Below are 6,090 nucleotides of genomic sequence, written 5' to 3'. Positions count from 1 at the left end.
GTCTATTTGTGTTTTGTTGTATTCATAGTAATATATGTATGTAATTTAGAAGGCCCTTGGGAGTGTGCTCACATTGCTTTCTGATGGGGTACTCGGTTCAAGAAACTTCGAAGACTCCTGGCTGGTGCCTTGAGCTGTGCTCTGGAGGAGAAACGTAGAAGGACAGCACAGTGAAGCTGGGGCTGCCAGGATGCAGAACACGGCACTGGGGCTGGCTGCTGTGGTAAGGGAGGCTGCGAGACAGGAAGTGAAGAAACAGGGAAAAGCAACACAGAGAAGCTCCAGACCCACTTACCTAGAAATCAGCTCTATGAAAAGTGTATTTGTATTGTTTTAACTAATCTAATGAGAGATAAGATTTGCAAATTTACCCAAAAATCATAAAATTTAAGATTAGCTTTTTTTTTTTTTTTTTTTTTTTAAGAGTTGGCACGTACTTCATGAGAGTGACCTAAGCAAAGTCATTCATCAGGGCCAATAACCTTTCAGTCAGTCTTCAACAAAGTTGACTTTACTCATTTTATTCCCCGGGTGATTCTTCCCAGAGAGGAAGTCTACAGTCTTCTTCTAAATTGTTGATTTATTTTAAATTGCAAGGCTGTAATCTCAATTGTGTTTGGAGAAGCTGAAGTGAGAATCTAGAACAAGCTTGTCCAACCTGCGGTCTGTGGGCCACATGTGGCCTAAGACGGTTTTGAACGTGGCCCAACACAAATTTTTTAACTTTCTTAAAACATTATGAGATTTTTCTTTTGCTATCTGTTTTTGTTTTTTGTCTTTTTTTTTTTTTAAGTTAACCAGCCATCATTAGTGTTAGCGTATTTTATGTGTGGCCCAAGACAATTTTCTTCCAGTGTGGCCCAGGGAAGCCCTGATCTAGAATGTTCTGTACATGTGAAATCCAACTATCCTAAACTCTTTCTGAAAATGTCTATGTTTGTTTCTTCGTTTGAACTTCTGTTATCCACCCACCTCTATCATAAAATTGTGCTCGGTGATGTTTTCTAAACAAGTGTTTGGTTTTGCAGTTAAAATATTATTTAAAAATACCACAGCACATGTTTCTTTGCATCAGAACTGCCTGTTTCTACCAGCATTTTTCAAAGGGTTGAACTCCAAAGAAATCTGGTAATTTGGCCTCTAATATGCCTGCTCTGTTATTTAGCTCTTGAAAAGCAATCATACTCTTCTAGACTGGACACAGTGGCTCACACCGGTAATCCTAGCACTTTGGGAAGCCAAGAGGGGAGGATCATCTGAGGTCAGGAGTTCAAGACCAGCCTGGCCAACATGGTAAAACCCAGCCTCTACTGAAAATACAAAATTTAGCCAGGCGTGGTTGGCGGGAGCCTGTTGTCCCAGCTACTCAGGAGGCTGAGGCAGGAGAATCTCTTGAACCTGGGAGGCAGAGGTATCAGTGAGCCAAGATCGCACCACTGAATCGCAGCCTGAGCAACAGAGCAAGACTCCATCTCAAAAAAAAAAAAAGAGAAAAGAAAAACTTAAAAAAATTATAAAATACCAATGGCCGGCGAAGGCGCGGCCCGGGCACTGCGGCCATGCCTGGCGGGGCTCACGCAGCTGCCCCGCGCCCGGCCAGGCTCCAGTAGGGAACACCTGGGGCCCCTGAGCGGCCATGCTGCTGGAGACACAGGAGGCGCTGTACCTGGCGCTGGAGCTGGTCATCGCCGCGCTGTCGGTGGCGGTCAACGCGCTGGTGTGCGCCGCGGTGGGCACGGCGAGCGCGCTGCAGACGCCCACCAACTACTTCCTGGTGTCCCTGGCTGCGGCCACGGCCGTGGGGCTCTTCGCTATCCACTTTGCTATCACCATCAGCCTGGGCTTCTGCACTGACTCCTACGGCTGCCTCTTCCTCGCCTGCTTTGTGCTGGCGCTCACGCAGAGCTCCATCTTCAGTCTCCTGGCCGTGGCAGTCCACAGGGACCTGGCCGTCTGTGTCCCGCTCAGGTATAAAAGTTTGGTCACTGGGACCCGAGCAAGAGGGGTCATTGCTGTCCTCTGGGTCCTTGCCTTTGGCATCGGATTGACACCATTCCTGGGGTGGAACAGTAAAGACAGTGCCACCAGCAACTGCCCAGAGCCCTGGGATGGAACCACTAATGAAAGCTGCTACCTTGTGAAGTGTCTCTTTGAGAATGTGGTCCCCATGAGCTACATGGTGTATTTCAATTTCTTTGGGTGTGTTTTGCCCGCCCCCCCCCCCCCCTCGCTTATAATGCTGGTGATCTACATCAAGATCTTCATGGCTTCATGGTGGCCTACAGGCAGCTTCAGCGCACTGAGGTGATGCACCACTCGAGGACTACCCTCCAGCGGGAGATCCATGCGGCCAAATCCCTAGCTATGATTGTGGGGATTTTTGCCCTGTGCTGGCTAACAGCGCATGCCGTTAACTGTGTCACTCTTTTCCAGCCAGCTCAGGGTAAAAATAAGCCCAAGTGGGCAATGAATATGGCCATTCTTCTGTCACATGCCAATTTAGTTGTCAATCCTATTGTCTACGCTTACCGGAACCGAGACTTCCGCTATACTTTTCACAAAATTATCTCCAGGTGTCTTCTCTGCCAAATAGATGTCAAGAGTGGGAATGGTCGGACTGGGGCACAGCCTGCTCTCGATGTGGACCTGTGATCTAGGCTCTGGCCTCTTCAAGGAGAAGATACAAATCCACAATAAACACAGAGGACACGGCTGGCGGATTCTCACTGTGAAAGAGAGCTACACCTCACAAGGAAATGGACTGCCTCCCCTGAGCACTTCCCTGGAGCTACCACATATCTAGCTAATATGTATGTGTCACTAGTAGGCTCCAAGAGTTGACAAATATATTTATGATCTATTCAGCTGCTTTTACTGCGTGGATGATGCTGACAGCTTGAATGGATTCTAACAGACTGTTTTGTTTTTAAAAGTCTGCCTTGTTTACGGTGGAAAATTACTGAAATTATTTTCCTGTGAAACACTGTGAACTATTATAATGCAAATATTTTTTAACTTAGAATCAATGGAAAATAAAAGCTGGCTGTACTAAAAATGTATACTTGCTCTTAAGAAGGTGACCTCAAAAATTAAAAGTATAATTATTCGGCAAGGCGTGGTTGCTCACACCTGTAATCCCAGCACTTTGGGAGGCCAAGGCGGGTGGATTACAGTGTCACGAGTTCCAGACAAGCCTCTCCAATGTGGTGAAACCACATCTCTACTAAAAAATACAAAAATCAGCTGGGCGTAGTGGTGTGCGCCTGTAGTCCCAGCTATTCGGGAGGCTGAGGCAGGAGAATCGCTTGAACCTGAGAAGCAGAGGTTGCACTGAGCCGAGATCACCCCATGTACTCCAGTAGGTGACAGAGATTCCATCTCAAAAAAAAAAGTATAATTATTCAATCAAGAAACTGCTGTATTAATTTAAGGAAATGATAGTCTCATAAGTCAAATTTTGATCACATAATTTTAAGCTCCATTCTTTTCCATATACAGAAAACTACCTTAGGGAAAAAAGCTGGTGAAATGGGATCCCTCCTCTACCAAATTCTGCCTTCTAGAGCTAGGTAGGGAACTTTGCTTCACTCCAAAGTTCAAGTTTGGTTAAGTTCTTAGAACCCAAAGTGTGAAAATTTTACTAAGCAAAATTATTTAATTCTGTGTGTATATGAGGTTAAATAAAAATAAAACTTAGAAAAAAAATTATAAAATACCACCTCCAGGAATGTGTATAAATAAATACAAGTGTTATTATCAAGCACCATCAATTGTGTATTATTTAGTTATGCATAATTTTTTTTGAAGTTTTCCATTTGTAGTCATACAGAAATATACCATGTTAGAGTTAAGCGGGATAACACTTTGCTGGTATATCTTATTTTCAAGGAACTCTATTATGTTAAAAAATAGATTTTGTTCAGTATTGTTACAATCCGGGTCATGTTTTAACTGTACTAAAAGCCTTCCTCATTTCCTGCACTTCCTTTGCTTCCTGTATTGTTTACATGCATTTCTGCTATGGCCATCTATTGGGTACTATCCCAACTGGCACATTTTACAAATATGCTTTGACTTGTTCTCCTTTTCTATTCAAAAGCTATCACAAATCACTTCCCCTGACCTCATCTGCCCTCACACAATACATTTCGTTCTTATTTTTCTCAACTTACTTATAACTTTTCACTTCTCACTCTATAAATCCTGTCTGCAGTTAAAAACTTGATTTTACAGTTAATAGCAATTGAAATTTTCCTAGAGATTTTTTGTGTGTGTGAAAAGTCCTGCTAATGCCATTATATATTAGGTTGGCAGCTTCTACCCCTCATGAATAGTTCTTTTGGCATTCTAATAGATCACGTAGCTGAAACATTCAACAATTTTTGGCTTATCTTAAGGACATTTTTTTACTTTTTTTTTTCTGTTCAACATCCTCTCCTGAGATTCCCTTGTACACATTCTTACTTATTCTGATCTTCATGTTCCTTTTTTTTGTAATACTCTCTCTCAGTAGAATCAGATATTCCTCTTTAGAGCTCTTTAAATATTTAAAATATTAAGCTAGGACTTCAGTAATATCTCTGATTGATATTCTTTCCTCTTCTATCTTCAAATTGAAACGTATGGGCTTGTGTAATCATACCATCTCTCCAGCTATACTACTAGTTTCTTTCCCCTGGCTAAGATCTGTTTAGCCAGATCCAAACCCCCTTCCCAGTCAGTAACTGTCACAACTCCGACAAGGCCCATTCTGCTTCTGCTAATGAGCGAGCTTGTTCGGCGTTCATCTTCAACATGTTCTCATGTTACCAGCTCCCTCCAGTTCTGGGACCTGGGTAGGACAAGGGCAATCTCCATCTACATTAAAAGACATTTAGACCTTTCTCAGTGATAAGTATGGACAACCAAGCAAAGGTGCTTCTAGACTAATCTCAGTGGCAAGCAGAACTTTTCAAACTTCTCCACTAAATTAGAGACACCTGAACAAAGCCTCCAACATTCCCACCCCTAAACTCCCATTCAGGCTGCAACTTAAGTAGTGCTGTGCAAGCCCTGATTTCTTCAAAGTCTTCTTGAGGTTTTTGCCTATAAGTCATAGTGTATCCTCATTGATTTAATACAAAATTAAGGATTAATTACCACTGGGTAAAATTAAAGAATGTGCCATGTCTATACTGTGACTTTTATATACTTTGGTTTACTACTATAGAAATTGACAAATCATAAGAAGAACCTATTAAATTCTAAGGAGCCAGAAAGTCGTTTTCTCCAGTAAAATATGGTAACAAATGACATTTTGTTGAACAAGTTAGTTCAAAACTCTTTTTGTAGGTGCACAGAAAAAAAAGAATAATCAGTCATTGTTACTAGAATGCTTGTCATATTGGCAAAACTCTGTTTTTACTGATTATTATGTCTAACTCTTCCGAATCATGGGAAAAATTTATGAGTCTATCTATGAATAAAAAGAATGAGACACTCAGAAATGTGCAGCCCTGGTGTAACATAAGAAGCAGTGAAGTATGATGTAATACAAACAAAACAAAACAGACAAAAAAAGAGCAGAGTTTACTTTGCTTCGTTTTGTTTCAGCACAAGCATTTTAATACTCACTAGCTGTAGTCTTGAAATGGAACAGTTACTAGGTCACTACCCACAAACAGCCACAAATTGTACCCTATTAGTAACTCTCCATGCTAAACTCTAGAATTAGGAGATATTTTCAGCCTATGTATTTTATTAACTCACTATGAGCTACTATAAATTCCTCATTCCTTTTGCATTAACTATGATTGCAACAATGTTTTGCTAATGATCCCCATCATGATCTCAAAGATTTTTATTGCAGGAAGTGAAATTGATCTAAATAGAGTCGCTGTTCAAAACAATCCAGCTAGAAATGTCATGGGGAGAGGCCAGCTGGGCTGTTCAGGCTGGCCTCAGGATGACATTGCCTGTTAAGTCACATTATCCAAGGCTCATTCTTCAGTTTTGCAAGCCCAGAAACTTTATTTTGTCAAGGTGCCCAAGGTTGATCACACTCAGGGGACTAGGTTTGTGCCAACCCAATGCATAAGAGGCCAGTGTGTA

At 41.9% G+C, this 6,090-nt stretch overlaps 1 pseudogene; it reads left to right on the top strand.

The window, feature by feature from the left end:
* The first annotated feature begins 1,636 nt into the window (after window positions 1-1,636).
* On the top strand, window positions 1,637-2,700 carry LOC105734680 (adenosine receptor A2b-like; annotated as a pseudogene).
* The last annotated feature ends 3,390 nt before the right edge of the window (window positions 2,701-6,090 follow it).

The sequence above is a fragment of the Aotus nancymaae genome, unplaced genomic scaffold (assembly GCF_030222135.1).
Source record: "Aotus nancymaae isolate 86718 unplaced genomic scaffold, 86718_ANA_hifiasm-v0.15.2.pri h1tg000014l, whole genome shotgun sequence".
Taxonomy (NCBI): Eukaryota; Metazoa; Chordata; class Mammalia; order Primates; family Aotidae; genus Aotus; species Aotus nancymaae.
Note: the sequence above shows the minus strand (reverse complement) of the source record. Positions and strands in the feature narration are given on the sequence as shown.